We start from the raw sequence: 16,857 nt of genomic DNA, 5'->3' as shown, positions 1-16,857 counted from the left end.
TTTTTTCCTTCAGAAATAAAAGATACTACTTTTCCCAAAAATGTAACAATGAAGATCAGTCAGGTATAATATGTAACTGTTAATAATGTAGTTTGTATTTCTAACTAAACAAACTCTGAAATCATAAGTATGTCAGATAAGTACTGTTGCCTTTCAAAGTGCTCTCCCTTGGGAGAAGATCTACTTATTCTTGTGATGCTCAAAACATCTCTAGGAACAAGAATTGCCTTCAGAGCTAATTACAAGGTCCTCAAAAAAACCCAATCTCATTTCTTAATTATCACACTTCATTTTAAGCTCAAAATTTATGGTCCAGCTCTATCAATCACTCATCTTATCAGGCCATTGACTTGGCCTGAAATGATATTTGGTTATCCCCAAACACCTTGTCTGTTCTCCAATGACCAAGATCTATTCCAACTGAGTAAATTTGAGCATGTACCACATACTATGTGGGCAGTTTCCAAGTATCTTTGAATAGTTGTTCAATTACTTCAAAGAGACTTTACATATGCCTAAGTTCTGGTATTTTTGTTTTTAAACCAATGTTCTATGGTTTGAATATTTTTGTCCCTTCTAAAACTCATGTTGAAACTTAATCTTCAATGTAACAGTGTTGGGAGGTGGGACCTAATGGGAGATGTCTAGTGGTCTTATAAAAAGGGTTCGTGGGAGTGGGTTCACTCTTTTCTTTGCTCTTCTGCTATGTGAGTACGCAGCAAATAAGGCCCTCACCAGACACACCATATGTCACCTTAGCACCTTGATCATGGACTTCCAAGCCTCCAGAACTATGAGAAAGACATTTCTATTCTTTATAAATTGCCTGGTCTGTGGTATTTTGTTATAGCAGCATAAAACAGACTAAGACACAATTTTATAACTTCTTTTAACAGTAAACAGGTAGATATTTGAAGTAGAATAAATGGAACTGAAGTTAAGAGAAACACTGTAGCCTGTTTCATTGCTGGAATTGTGTCTCTGTCTACTTATATACTCTGTCTCTGCCTCAGTACTTGGGGCCTTCCTGAGTCCTAGGGGCAAATGTTTGTGAAACCATTCAACTTCTACATCGACTTTTAAGAACTTGAACAGTGTCTTATATAACTTTGGCTCTCACAAAGTACCTAGCACAATATCTTACATAAAATAGAATCATAGAATTCATAGGCTGCTAGAGCTAGAAAGAGCCTTAGAACAGGCATCCTCAAACTACAGCCCCCAGGCCACATGCGGCTTGCTGAAGACATTTATCCGGCCTACTGGGTGTTTTTGCCACTGCTGCCTGTCCTGCTTAGCAGCCGACTCATCCTGGGCCCACAGTGCGCATGTGTGGAATGTGCGCTGCACTCTCCAATGGCCCTCCAATGGCCTAAGGGACAGTGAACTGGCCCCTTGTTTAAAAAGTTTGAGGACCCCTGCCTTAGAAGATAGAAACTCAAGACAGAAAAAGTGACGAGTCTAGGTTACATAGAGAATTAGTGTCATAGGATCAGGCTTTCAAACTCAGACCTTCACACTTCTCAGTCCACTGCTGTTGCCAGCACAACACATTTAAATAAATAAACTAAGATCTCCTCATTGCTTATTATTATTTGCACAGACATCCTATATGAGTTGGCAGTCTTGTTTTTGTAACTCCTTTGGCCTTTGGTTTACTGCTGCAATATATTACACTTTGGTATAATAGTCCTAGTCCAAGCCCCTACCGTTCATTTCCTGGCATGCTACTACAAATGCACTTTTATTGATGTGTAGACAAAAATCAGAAGAATCTCCAATTGTATTCTTCCATAATAGTTAGTCTCATATACCTAACCAAAAACAAAACAAAACAAAATCCCCACCCTATTGGTCACAATAACACACATCTAATTTCACTTAATTAAAATAATAATGTTAGGAGAAAGTAATGACATTTTTGTTTGGATCAGTATAAGCAGAACTAAAAACAAACAAACAATGTAGTCAGTTTACTTCCAACCCATATGGAGTAGTGAGTAAATATTGTCCAATTGGCAGTAACACCCAAAATATGAGGTTGTATTCAACCACAGTGTTGGTTTAAATGATGAATATACTGTGATTTTGTTAGGTGAAAGTCCAACCAGAAGAACCAAATTTTAACACTAAATAAAATGGTACTACCAAAGTACAAATTAGTTAGTTATTGGGGGTCACTTTCCAAACCATAAAAATGTCACAAGTTGTGGTTAACATTTTTAAATGACACAAATATCTACTGCCACAAATCTTCCAGATCCCCTGTCTCTTAAGTTATGGAAATATGTTGTGGTTTAACAAAAGCATAGCCTTTGGAAACTGTCATTTCTAATAGTATCTCAGGTAGTGACTCTGAATTAGATTGTCCCCTTTTAGGTAGAAGTACAAAAGTCCCTTGTTTTCCTTAATTCTCTACCTAGTCTATCCTGTCTATTTTTCTTTTACTTGCTCACATACCACTGATCCTAAAGAGAATTCAAACTATTCAAAATAGGTCACAAAGCCCAACCCAACATATAGCCCTCAAGGTGCAATGCCAGAATCTAGGAAGCAAATTCCTCCATTAAGACCCCTTTTATAATGTAAACAAATTATGCTGTCTTTACATGATAGGAATTAGACCCAGGGAATCCATCATTTGAGGAGACATAAAGCTCATCTGAAACCATTAAAATTTTAAAATAAACTTGCAGATATTCATATACCACTGTTCCACTGACATGGAAGGGTTTCATATTAGGGTTTTTGTTTGTTTGTTTTTGAGATAGAGTCTCACTTTGTTGTCCTGGCTAGAGTGCAGTGGCATGATCATAGCTCACCACAACCTCAAACTCCTGGGCTCAGGCGATCCTCCTTCCTCAGCCTCCTGAGGAGCTGGGGCTACCACCTTGCACCATCACGCCTGGCTAATTTTTTCTATGTTTAGTAGAGATAGGGGTCTTGTTCTTGCTCAGGCTGGTCTTGAACTCCTGACCTCAAGCAGTCCTCCCATCTCAGCCTCCCAGACTGCTAGGATTATAGGTGTGACTCCTTGTGCCCAGCCTCATGCTAGGTATTTAAGTGAAAAACAGTATGTACATTGTAATTATTTATATATTAATATATTATACACACACACAAAATATAGTACCCTTGTTATAGTGTGATGAGAATGGCAATTTACTTCTATGGTCTTCTTCCTCAAACCCCATAACTTTAGTCTAATCATGAAACAAAATATCAGACAAATCCAATTGAGGAACATTCTATAATACAAATACCTGACCACTATTCCTCAACGTCATCAAATACAAAGTCTTAGAAACTGTTACATCTAAGAAGAGCCATAAAGGACATTAGGTAAAAAACTAAGGAAGTCAGAATAAAGTATGGACATTAGGTAATAATAATGAATTAATATTGATTCATTAATTATAACAAATTACTGTACTAATGTAAGATGTTAATAAGAGGGGAAACTGGGTGTGAGTTATATGGGAACTCTGCACTAGCTTCACAATTTATCTGTAAATCTAAACCTATTCTACTAAAAATGTATAACTATGTTTACCCCTGGGTGGTAGAATTAATTGTAGGTGAACTTTATGTTCTTTCTTTTACCCATCTGTAGTTTTCTACAATTGGCATGCATTGCTTTCATAATAAGAAAAAAGATAAAAGTTGTGAAATATATGAATTTATATTTTATTCTTCACAATATCTATATACATTTAAAACATTGCATATATATACCAGATATATTTATTGTGTACAGACAATGTTTGGTATCTGTATGGATTTGTAAGCCCCTAAGGGATCCCTAGCCCTTAGTTTGGAAACTTTGACCTTAATTTTAGTTAAACCTGCAATCCTGTTCATAGTCCAGTATTTCCTGAACACACTGAAAGAATGCTGAACCTTCCAGGTTGTCTGAAAACTTATTGAAATCCCCCTTTTTACTGTCTGCTACTTTTTCTAAATTAGATGTATTCCCAATTGATGTCATTAATTAATGAGGATTAGAGAGGATAGAGAAAGTAGTAGGGGAAATGATTTAGAATCTAATTGTAAATTATGAATAGTGGAACCTAATTCACACTCGAAAGCCTAGTCTTAATATGAAACACTCATCTTTTCTGACACCTATGTGCTCAAAAAGACTTGCTTTTCTAAACTAAATTCTTTTTATTTACACACATTTTAGTTTGCAAATCAACATAAAAAATGGAGAGGGAGAAAATAAATGGCTTTGTTTCCTGTAAGGGGCCTGGTTCACTGTAGTTGTTTCATGAAAGTACAAGTTTCCTGCCTTCCCTTCCTCTTTGCCATTAGCTCCATAGGTCTTATACTTTTTTATACCACTTATTTGCCCTTGGATGTGATCTTGAGTGTCCAAAAATTCATCCCTCCAAATCACAGTTTACAGAGCAATATGTGACTGAAGGAACAAGCATAAAAAAGGATAAACCTCATTTCAATCCATTAGAAATATTTATTGAATACTTACTAGGTTCCAGGGATACAGGGCTTGCCATACAGTAGTGTTCAATAAATATTTTTCATTAACTTTGTTGAGTTAATGAACAACGTTCCTGCCATCAGGGTGTTTGCACACTAGTGGAGAAGACAAATAAACAGAGAATTAAAATACAGTGTGGAAGTACAGGGTTCTGTGGGGATACAGAGGAGGAGCACCTTACCTAGTGTGAAGCACGCAGGGAAGGCTTCCTGAAAGAGAAGAAGGCGTCTAAGCTAAAATCTACCGCATAAGTAAGAGTTAACTGGGAAAGTCGGTGAGTACAGGGTGAGAGGAATTGGGAAAGGGAAAGATATACAAGCAAAAATTTTCATGGTATATGTAATGAACAATTTAGATATATAGGAGGACTACCGTTGAGGATTTGTAAAATAACAAATGTTTTAATGTCAGTTTGGAGCCAAACTAACGATATCCTTGAATATCCAATTGAAGAATGTATGCTTTCTCTTGGAAGCAATGAGGCATTTGTCACTTATTTATTTATTTATTTATTTATTTTTTTGAGACAGAGTCTCACTTTGTTGCCCAGGCTAGAGTGAGTGCCGTGGCGTCAGCCTAGCTCACAGCAACCTCAAACTCCTGGGCTCAAGCAATCCTGCTGCCTCAGCCTCCCGAGTAGCTGGGACTACAGGCATGCGCCACCATGCTAATTTTTTCTATATATATTAGTTGGCCAATCAATTTCTTTTCTATTTATAGTAGAGACGGGGTCTCGTTCTTGCTCAGGCTGGTTTCGAACTCCTGACCTTGAGTGATCGGCCCGCCTCGGCCTCCCAGAGTGCTAGGATTACAGGCATGAGCCACCGTGCCCTGCCTATCACTTATTTTTGAGTAGGGCATTGACTGATGTGTACAAAGCAGTTTTTCAGAACAATATTCTAGGAATCCTGGGTTGAACTGGAAGGGACAATGTTAGAGGTAGAGAGGAGAATTAGGAGGTTCTTATAGTGTGAGGTGATGAGAACCTGAACTAAGATGGTGAGGCTGAGAATGGGAAGAGGCAGTGGCAAATGGGTGCAGGGGATATTCCAGAGAAAGAGTCAACAGGACTAGGTGGCCTGACAAAGTGTAAGAGGGAAAGAAACAGGATCTATAAAACAGGTACTCATTAAGTACATGTGCTTCTTTAGGTGGTTTGACTTTACAGTGGTTCTCAAACTTGATTTTGAAGATTACCCCCAAATCATTACATAAAGAGTTCCTCGCTCTTTTAGGGCTGCATAATATCCCACTACATGACCATGATTTACCAATGGGATTTACCAATCCCATACTGAAGAACAATTAGATTGTTTTCAATATTTTTGGACAATGCAACAAATACTTTTTACCAAGTGGATCTCATGAAGATAGAGAGTCAATTGGTGGTTACCAGAGGCCAGGAAGGGGAGAGGGGTGGGGGGATAAAGAGAGGTTGACTAATGGGTATAAATATACACTTAGATAGAAGGAATAAGACCTCGTGTTTGATAGATCAGCAGGGTGACTATACTTAATATTAATTGATTGTGCATTTAAAAATAATTAGAAGAGAATATTTTAAATGTTCCTAGTGTAAATACAGATATTTAAGGTGATGGCTATCCCAATAACCATGATTTGATTATATGAATATATCAATTTATCACATGTACTGCAAAAATATTTACAGCTATTATAGATCAATAAAATTAATTAATTTTTTAAAAATACTCTTTACCTATGTCATTTAAAATGCATGTGAGTATATCTGTAGGATAAATTTCTAGCACTGACATTGCTGGGTCAAAGATTATGTAGATTTATAATAGTGATAGAAATTATTGAATTGCCCTCCATAGAAGTTGACAATCCATAGTCCCAGTATAAGTGTCTAAGAGTGTTAGTTTTCTCACACTCTTGCCAACAAAGTATATTATCAAACATTTTATCCCTTGCCAATTGGATAGGTAAAAAATGGTGTTAGTGTGGTTTGATTTACAGTTTTCTTATTGCGAGTGGGGATGATTATCTTTTCATCTGTTTAAGGGACATTTATGTTTTCTTCAGCCAGGGCCTTTAAAAGGAACTATGAATAATATGTAAGGAGAACTGAGAATTAGATTTTTAAGAAAGTTCTGGCAACTCCTAGATGAGGGATGGGGTCCTGATATCAGAAAAGTGTTGAGAATGGCAAAGGGAGAGGTCAAGAATAAGAGGGTACACTCAAAAGAAAATAGGAACATTTACTCAGATTAACAGATGTAGTGCTATAGTAGATATGGGTACATCATGTTAGGGGAGCTTGATAGCCATTAATTTCAGTTACTTTCAAAAACATTTATTAAGCATTTTCTGTCATTAAGACAAAGTCCCTCGTAGGGGTGGGAAACTTGTAAACTTAAGACCACATGTGGCCTTCTAGGTCCTTAAGTGATGCCTTTTCACTGAATCCAACTTTTACAGAACAGATCCTTTTATTAAAAGGAGTGCAACAGAGAAAGATGAAGCTTTTGTTGCCTCCTTTGGTGCTTAAAAAAGAACAATCTTGAAATCAGAAGGCCACAGGTTCCCTACCCCTGTGAGGGTGGGCACTGAAATATTATTTCAGAAAGGTTTCTTTTGGGGGTGAGGGGAGTATCAAAGAAAGTATCCTGAAACAGATGATGATGTGTGAGTTGGATCTTGAAGGAAGCATATATAGTCACCAGGCAAAAACAAACAAACAACAAGAACAAAAAAAAAAAAAACGGAACATTTCTATCTACCAACATTGTAGAAGGATTATAAAGGAATACTATGAACAATTATTTGCCAATAAAATAAATAACTTAGATAAAATGGACAAATTCCTATAAAGACACAAACTACCAAATCTAACTCAAGAAGAAATAGGCAATCTGAATAGACTAATAACAAGTAAGGGATTGATTGATTTCTTTTTCCTTTATAAAAAAAAAAAAAAAAAAAAAAAAACTACCCACAAAGAAAAAGACCCAGATAGCTTCACTGGTGAATTCTACCAAATATTTGAAGATCAATTAATAACAATTCTTCACAAATTCTTCCCAGAAAAAGAAGAGGAAGGAACGACTCTCAACTCATTCTATGAAATTAGCATTATCTTGATACCAAAACCAAACAAAACCATCACAAGAAAAAAATCATTTCATACCAGTATCTCTTATGAAGATAGATATAAAATCTTCTATAAAATATTAATAAACCAAATCCAGCAAAATAGCAAAAGAATTATATACCATGACCAAGTGAGATTTCTCATTGCAATGCATGATTTTTCAACATTTGAAACTCAGTATAATGTAATACATTATATCAATAGAACAAAAATTACAGGATCATCTCAGTAGACACAGAAAAAGCATTGGGCAAATATTCTAATGCTCTTTCATGATTTACAAAAAACACTTTCAACAGACTTTGATTAGGAGTATGCTCAACTTGATTGATAAAGGGCATCTACACAAAACCCACAGCTAGCATCATACTTAGTGGTGAAAGACTGCATTCTTTTCTCCTAAGATGAGAAATCATACAAGGATATCTGTTCTCACAATTTTTTTTTCAACAATGTATCAGAACTTTTAGGCAGGGCAATTAGCAAGAAAATGAAATAAAAGGCATCCTGATAGGAAAAGAAAATATCCAAAACTAGCTCTATTCACAGATGACAGGATCTTGTGTATAGAAAATGCTGAGGAATCCACACACATACACAAAAACTATCAGAACTAATAAACAAGTTCAGCAAATTATCATGGTACAAAATCAACACAAAAATGTAATTGTATTTCTATACACTTGCAATGAATGATCCAAAAATGAAATCAAGAAACATTTCCATTTGTAGCTGGGCATGATGGTGCACACTTGTAGTCTCAGCTAATCAGAGGGATCGCTTGAGCCCAGGAGTTCAAGGCTACATTGAGCTATGATGGCACCACTGAACTCCAGCCTGGGGGACAGAGTGAGATGAAACCCCACATCTTAAAGAAAATTTTTTATGAAACAATTTCATTTATAATAGCACCAAAAAGAATAAAATACTCGGGGAGAAATTTAACAAAAGAAGTACAAATTTTATACTCTGAAAACTATAAAACATTGTTAAAAATAAAAGAAGATCTAAATTGAAAAATATTTCACGCTCATGGATTAGAAGACTTAATATTGTTAAGATGGCATTATTCTTTGAACTGATCTACAGATTCAAAGTAATCCCTACCATATTCTCATATGGCTTCCTTTTAGAAATTGACTAGATGATTCTAAAATTCATATGGAATTGCAAGAAATCCAAAATAGCCAAAACAATCTTGAAAAAGAAGAACAAACTTGAAGGATTCACACTTCCTGATTTTAAACTTACTAAAAAGCAGTAGTAATCAATACAGTGTGATATTCTCATAAGGATCTATAAATCAATGGAGCAGAATTGAGAGTCCAGAAATAAACCCATACACATATGGTCAATTGATTTTTGACAAGGATGCCAAGACCATTCCATGGGGAAAAATAGTATTTTTTCACATGCAAAAGAATTAAATTGGGCCAGGTATGGTGGCTCACACCTGTAATGCTAGCACTCAGTGAGACCAAGGTGGGAGGATTGCTTAAACTCAAGAGTTCGAGACCAGCCTCAGCAACAGTGAGACCCCATCTCTACTAAAAATAGAAGGAAATTTGCTTGGCAACTAAAATAGAAAAAAAAAAATTAGCTGGGCATGATGGTGCATGCCTGTAGTCCCAACTACTCAGGAAGCTGAGGCAGGAGGATTGCTTAAGCTCAGGGGTTTGAGGTTGCTGTGAGCTAGGCTGATGCCACAGCACTCTAGCCTGGGCAACAGAGCAAGACTCTGTCTCAAAAAAAAAAAAAAAAACAAAAACAAGAATTAAATTGGACCCTTATGCCATATACAAAAATTAACTCAAAATAAATCAAAGACCTAAATGTAAGAGCTAAACTTATAAAACTCTTAGGAGAAAATATAAGGTAAATCTTCAATGACCTCAAATTTGGTAAAGCATTCTTAGACATAACACCAAAAACACAAGCATCAAAGAATAAATAGATGAGTTCAATTTCATCAAACTTAAAACTTTTGTGTTTCAAAAGATACTATCAACCTAAAGACAACCTACAGAATGAAAGATAATATTTGAAAATTATATAATATATGTCTGATAAGGGACTTATATCTACGACATATAAAGAACTCTTACAACTCAATAATAAAAAGACAAATAACTCAATTTGAAAATGGGCAAAGGATCTAAATATACATTTCTCCAAGGAAATACAGAAATGGGCAAAAAGCCCATGAAAAGATGCTCAGTATCATTAGTCATCAGGGAGATGCAAATCAAAACTACAATGTAATATCATGTCACACCCACTAGGATGACTAGAATCAGAAAGTCAGATAATGACAAATGTTAAAGAGGATGAGGGAAAATTGCAACCCTCATACTCTGCTGATGGGAATGTGAAATGGTGCAGCCACTTTGGAAACGGGGCTGGCAGTTTTTCAGATGGTTAAACCTAGAGTTGTCATATGACCCAGCAATTCTGAAGAGAAAATAAAATATGTCCACATAAAAATTTGTACACAAATGTTTGTAGGAGCATTATTCATAATACTCAAAAGGTGGAAAGAAGCCTAATGTCCATCAACTGATGAATGGATAAACAAAATGTGGCATATCCATACAGTGGAATATTATTTGGCTATGAAAAGGAACAAAGTACTGATACATGCTACAACATGGATGAACCTTCAAAACATCAAGCTAAGTGAAAGAAGCCAGTCACAAAATACCACATATTATATGATTCCATTTATATGAAATATCCAGAATACATCAATTCATAGAGACATTAAGTAGATTAGTGGTTACTTAGGGCCCAGGAAAACAGGAGGATAGGGGGACAATAGCTAAAGTATACAAAGTTTCTTTTTCAGGTGATGAAAATGTTCTAAAATTGTGATGATGGTTATACAACTCTGAATATGGTAGTACTATTGAATTGTACACTTTGAATGGATGAATTATATGGCATGTGAATTATATTTCAGCAAAGCTTTAAAAAAAAGAACGCTGGCAAGAAATCCATAGGGGAAAAAATGAAGAGAGTGGAAAGCCTTCTGGGCAGAGGTAATACCATAAACAGAGGTACATGGGAAAGAAAGAATATACGTGCAGAACAGTACTAACAGTTTAATAAATTCATCACTATTTAACACCTACTATGTTTCAAGCACTGTTCTAGATACTGGGATATGCAGTGAACAAAACTTACAAAAATCCCTGTCCTCATGGAGTTAACATTCTAAGAGGGAAAATATATTAAAATCCCTAGTTAAAGCATACAGTGCATTAGAAAAGGATAAATGCCACTGAGAAAAAAATAAAACAAATAACAAGGCTTGACGGCATTGTATTGGAAGGGGGTGCAATGTTATAAAGAGTGGCCTTGGTGAGGAAGCAGATTTTGAGTAAAACACGCGAAGAAAGAAAGGGAACTATGTGAATCTAGGAGAAGAACTTTCTAGACAGTTGGCACAGCAAGTAAAAGGGCTTGTGTCAGAGAGTATCTATAATCTTGGAAGAGCCAGATCACACAGGGCCTTAGAGATAATCATAAGAACTATAACTTGACTTGAGTGAGATAGGAAAGTACTGGAGGGTAATTAGCACAGGTTCGCTTTGGCTACTGTGCTGAAATAGACAAAGTGGAGGGTAGGTTCACAAACAACAAGAGCAGTTAAAAGAATACAGTAATCACTCAGAAAAGTAAAAGTGAAGGTTCAGACCAGATTCATAGCAGTGAGTGAGAGTGATAAGAAGTGGTCACATTTTGGACATATATGAAGATAAGACCTTCAGTATCTCCAGATGGATTGGATTGTATGGCATGAGAGAAAGAAATGACTCTAGGACAACCGCAAGGGAGTGGCCTGAGTAACTGGAAGCTGGAGTTGTCATTTACTGAGATTTTTAAGGGAGGGCCTTAAGGAGGGCCATGGGTAGGAGGGCCATGGGTTTATTTTTGAGAAGAGATGGTTATCAAGGTTCAGTGTTGGACATGTTAAATCTGAGATGTTGGCATACACACAAGTGGAACTATAGAGTAAGTATGCATCTAGAGCTAAGAAGAGTAGTCTGGAGATGTACATTTGGGAGTCTGCAATATATAAGATGGTATTTAAAGCCATGAGACTGAGTGTAAATTTACTGAAACCATGATGAGTTTAGTTATACTAGAATGTAAATGGTGTGAAGGTGGGAGATGTGCTTGAAAGTTAGGCAAGGATAAGATTATAGAAGACTTTATATTCCATGCACATGAGCTTGGACTTTATCCTGATAGAAAGTTGTTGAAATCTGCAGAAATATGTAGTCAGACTTGCTTCAAAAGACTTGCTTCATGACACTGATAGAAGTGTGAAGGAAGGATTGGAGACATACAAATCATTTAGGAGGCTACTACAAAGTTCAGGAAAGAGTTGTCACACAAGTGTTTCTCCAATCTCTGTACACACTAGAGCCAACACAAGATGGAACATATGTGAGAAATACTAAGGAGGTAGAATTGGCAGGACTTACTAGTTGTTTCATTATGGCAAGTGAGGGCTAAGAAAGAGTTGAGGATAATACCCTAAGTTCCATTTTCAATAACTGGTGGATGATGGTCCCATTTACTGTGATAGGAAACACAAGAAGGGGAAAAGCTCTGAAGATTAAAAGAAAGAAGAAAACAATGATATGCTGAATATTGAACATAGTAAGTCTGAGAGGCCCTTAGGATCAGCCAACTCCCTTGGGTCTCAAAGTGATCCTCTAAGTTAATTTTATTTATCTCAGCTCTGTGGGAAGAGCATTCACTGAAGTAATCAGCACAAACACCATGGCTCGCACATTATGTTTCTCTGTGTAAAGTAAATTATTATTTAGACTTTTAGGAACTGGTTCACAGGAGTATACTTCACCACTCCACATTCCCCTCCAAACTTCCGATCCCTCAGCTTTCTGTTAACACAAAATTGAGTCCCAGACATTCAAAGCTAAAAGGTCAAACTTAGTCTTACAATTAATTCCATGAGCCAGGATGATCTCCCTAAGGTACCTACTTTGAGCAGCAACAACCCAGCCTCTCTCACATTGACATTGTCACAGCAACAAGGGAGTGTGTTGTGTCGTGTTGTGTCTTCCTTTTAAAACCCAGGACATGTATTTTATTTTTATTGTTATAAAAATTTTGAAAAACATAGGAAAGTATAGTAGAAAGAAAAAAGTGTTTTTAATTTAATCTTTTGCTGACACCTAGTGCCAGAACGTTGCCTATTCAGCTACCTGCTCCAAATAAGAAAAAAATTCATATGATTTTAAAATAGCCATGAATTTGAAAAAGAAAATAATGATCTGTTTTATCAAATAATACCTATCTTATCTTTACATTAATTTTCCACATTATTTTGCACATTTAAATATCAGTCTTTTAGAGCTGTCAGACACTGAGTAGGCCTTTTAAACGTCTAAGAATTCAATGTTGAGGCAATTTCTATTTTCATTTTTGGTTACCTGCTGGGGAAATCCCTGGGAGCACATGGAGGCCCAGTTTAGATCAGAATTTCACTCTGTATAAGTTTTGAAGCACTTAGGATAAACTCTCCTTGGAAGTTGTATCAGATGGGTTTGGAGTATACAATGTTTTTAAAACCGTACTTTTCAACTACTGAAGAATGCTCAATTTCACATTAAGAGTTTATATGAAACAGCAAAAGTCTAGCCTTGCATGTAATTATTATAAGTGATCACTTATAAAGAAGAACGACTTCTTTGCCATGAAATAATTTTGAGGAGAAGCAGACACAATTTGTATATACATCATTAAAAACAAGGTTTAAACTATTTGTGGTAACTATTGGAAGCAGTAGACGCACTCAAGAGAATGATATCTGCATTTGGAGGTGTTATAGCTACAGATGCAAAGGAAGAAATAAAAAATGTAAGGTATCTAAAAATGAATGTAGCAGTTCTCCACTTAAAACTACATCTACTGGCTATGTGAACTTACCTGTGTGAGCCTCAGTTTCCTCATCTCTAAGCTAGAGATGATGATAATAATAATGCTTGCCTTTTGAGGTTGCTGTAAGAATTGAATTTTTCCAAAAATGGCTGACACCTGGCAAGTACCCAATAAACAATAACTGCTATTTGTAATGGCAGTATTAAAAATAATTAAGCTTACCCCCTGCCTCCTCCCATGGAGTCGAATGTGGTCCCAGTGGCAAGAGGAGGCTCCCTGTCATGAATGCTCCAGAACAGCACTTTGGGAGGTAACTGTGGCCCCCTCAGCTTCAGCACCAGATGTCACGGATCCAAGGTCAAGTGGCCCCTGGAAGGTTATAGAGGCGTGTTTCCAGAGGGGATATGAAATCAGAATGAGCAATCACCCTTGCTCAAGGTCAGAGAAACAGGAGAATAAAGTCCAAATTCCTTAACCTTGTCTCACTATCCATTCACTTTCCTATGCTTCAACAAACAAAATTCCTTTCTGTGAAACAAGGTAGTTAATATAGTATAGGGTCTGGGGTCAGGCTAACCTGAATTTGAATCCAAACTCTGCCACTGACCAGCTGTTTGACTCCATGCAAGTTAACTTCTGTGAGCCTTAATTCCTTCATCTGTAAAATTGGGAATAATAATAGTACCTAACTCTTCAGGTTATTGCCAGGATTAAATAAAATGATACGTGTAAATCATTTTGCACAATGACTGGCAAATAATCTATAATCAATAAATCATTATCATTATACCATTAAATCATCCAACTTGCTACCACATCAAATATAGCCTTAGATATTTGGAGTTTGCACTAGCCTGGCAGTTTCAAGTGAATTGTAGTAATCTGAGAAGCATGTCCTCTATGTCTTTAGCTTTCTAAGGTTCAAACCTGATTATAATAACCATTTGTTAAACACCTACCATATGCCAGTCATTTAGGTACTTTTCCCTACTCAATCTTTACAGCACTTGAATAAGGTAGATGCTATTTTCCCTTTACAACCGAGGAAAGGGAGGCTCAGAGAAGGTAACCTGACCCAGGTCACACAAGCAGCACAGCCAATAGTTGAACTTGGCCTGGATGTGACCTAGCTGTGTGACCTAGCTCCTGCTTTTGCTCAGCGCAATGTACTGTCACACCTTTGTAAAAACACCTTTCATGGCTTCCTACAGCCTTCAGGGGAAAGGTGAGACCCCTTAACTTACTACCCCAGGTTTTTCCTTTTTATCTCTATCCCCTACCAACCCCTCTGGCCTCCTTGCCCACTCCCCAGTTTCCTTCTCCAGGAAGCCTTCCCTGATGCCTTTCCGAGTCTCCCATAGCACCCTGATGTCTGTATCATAGGACTTGCCACGCTGTACTATAAATGTTGATTTTGTCTGTATTCATTAAAAGTGCTAGCAAAGTGCTTGGCACAGAATAGGAATTCAATAAAGGTATGATAAATGGATAAATTAATAAACATTGAGCAGGGAAGGCCCAAATAAAGTCTTACTGCTTAATAGAACAGTGGCACTTAAAAGCAATAGTCCAGGTGTCCTCAAACTACAGCCCACGGGCCAGATGCGGCCCGCCGAGTGTTTTTTTTTTTCTTTTATTTCAGCATATTATGGGGGTGCAAATGTTAAGGTTACGTTTATTGCCCATGTTCCCCTACCCCCCTCAAGTCAGAGCTTCAAGCGTGACCATCCCCCAAACGTTGCACATCTCACTCATTATGTTTGTATATACCCATCCCCTCCTCCCCCCTGCCTGACACCGGATAGATATTATTCCTATGTGTCCACTTAGGTGTTGATCCGTTAATACCAATTTGCTGGTGAGTACATGTGGTGCTTGTTTTTCCATTCTTGAGATACTTCACTTAGTAGAATGGGTTCCAGCTCTATCCAGGTAAATACAGGAGGTGCCATAACACCATGGTTTCTTAAAGCTGAGTAGTACTCCATGAAATGTGGTATATGTATACCACCGGGTGTTTTTGCCACCGCTGCCTGTCCTGCTTAGCAGCCAATTTGTCCCGGGCCCACAGTGTGCATGTGTGGAATGTGTGCCGCACTCTCCAACGGCCCTCCAACGGTCTGAGGGACAGTGAACTGGCCCCCTGTTTAAAAAGTTTGAGGACCCCTGGCATAGTCCCTTGGGCCAGCAGCAACAAGCATGATCTGGGAACTTAGAAATGCAAATTATTGGCCCTAACCCAGACCTACTGAATCAGAAACTCTGAGGGTGGGGCCTGGTCATTGAGTTTAACATCAACTGCCAGGTGATTCTGATGCACGTAAATTAGGGGTATGGTATTAATACTAATTTCTTACATTTATTTGATACTTAATAGATTCCAGAATACTTTCCTAACTACTATCTTTGAAATTAAAAATGAAGTGAAAAGAGGAAAATGACGAAGGAGCTCAGATCTGTTTTAGATACACCCGTATTTAGTACCCCTCTGAGTTCTGAGAAACTTTCTTAGCAGTCACACCTGGAAAATAAGGTTTGTTGCTTTATAGGAGTATTTGCCTGGCCAGGCTGGGGTGGTGGCCTCTGTGGTAAGCAGCATCTCCCATGAAATCCCATTGGTTGGATGAAAGATTCCAGGTGAGCAGGGTTGAATGTATTTAATACTAACTGAAGTTATAGAAAAGTTAAAGCTACAGGGGAAAAAGGATTACTCAAGTAGGTGATGAGGGTTACATGAGTATTTTTAATGTTTTAGGCAGACATGGTGTTTCCTAAGTGAAAGAAGCCACTTGCAAAATTATATGATACCATTCTTAATTTTTAAAAATATTCTTTAACTCTCACAGAAAAAAAAAAATGAGAAAGACACCAAAGTGTTAACAGTGACTTTCTCTGTGTCGTGAGATTACAGCTTTATTTTATAATTTGATTTTTTTGCAAAGAGCATTATTTTTTGATAGTGAGAAAACAATAATAAAGGTATAAATTGGTTCTCTGTACCTGGGGAAACTGACACATAGAACCAATGGCTGGTGTAGCCAGAGGCAGGATTTAAAAGGGAAGATTGGAATCTTAAAAGGCTAAAACGAGCTGGAATGAACCCAGGACAATCTAACTGATATTAATGAGGGCTCCTAAAGCATTAAAATAAGAAGAGGAGGGCCGGGCGCTGTGGCTCACGCCTGTAATCCTAGCTCTTGGGAGGCCGAGGCGGGCGGATTGCTCAAGGTCAGGAGTTCAAAACCAGCCTGAGCAAGAGCGAGACCCCGTCTCTACTATAAATAGAAAGAAATTAATTGGCCAACTGATATATATATAAAAAAAT

At 37.2% G+C, this 16,857-nt stretch overlaps 1 protein-coding gene across 1 annotated transcript in view; it reads left to right on the top strand.

Annotated features, from left to right (window-relative positions):
* Positions 1 to 4,646: 4,646 nt before the first annotated feature.
* The window catches only part of RAP2C (RAP2C, member of RAS oncogene family), a 31,001-nt gene continuing 18,790 nt past the window's right edge, over positions 4,647 to 16,857 (top strand). The window contains exon 1 of the mRNA XM_012764747.3: positions 4,647 to 4,775. The gene's annotated coding sequence lies outside the window, so the exon portion shown is untranslated. The remainder of the gene's footprint in view (positions 4,776 to 16,857) is intronic.

This window comes from Microcebus murinus, chromosome X (genome assembly GCF_040939455.1).
Source record: "Microcebus murinus isolate Inina chromosome X, M.murinus_Inina_mat1.0, whole genome shotgun sequence".
Taxonomy (NCBI): Eukaryota; Metazoa; Chordata; class Mammalia; order Primates; family Cheirogaleidae; genus Microcebus; species Microcebus murinus.
Note: the sequence above shows the minus strand (reverse complement) of the source record. Positions and strands in the feature narration are given on the sequence as shown.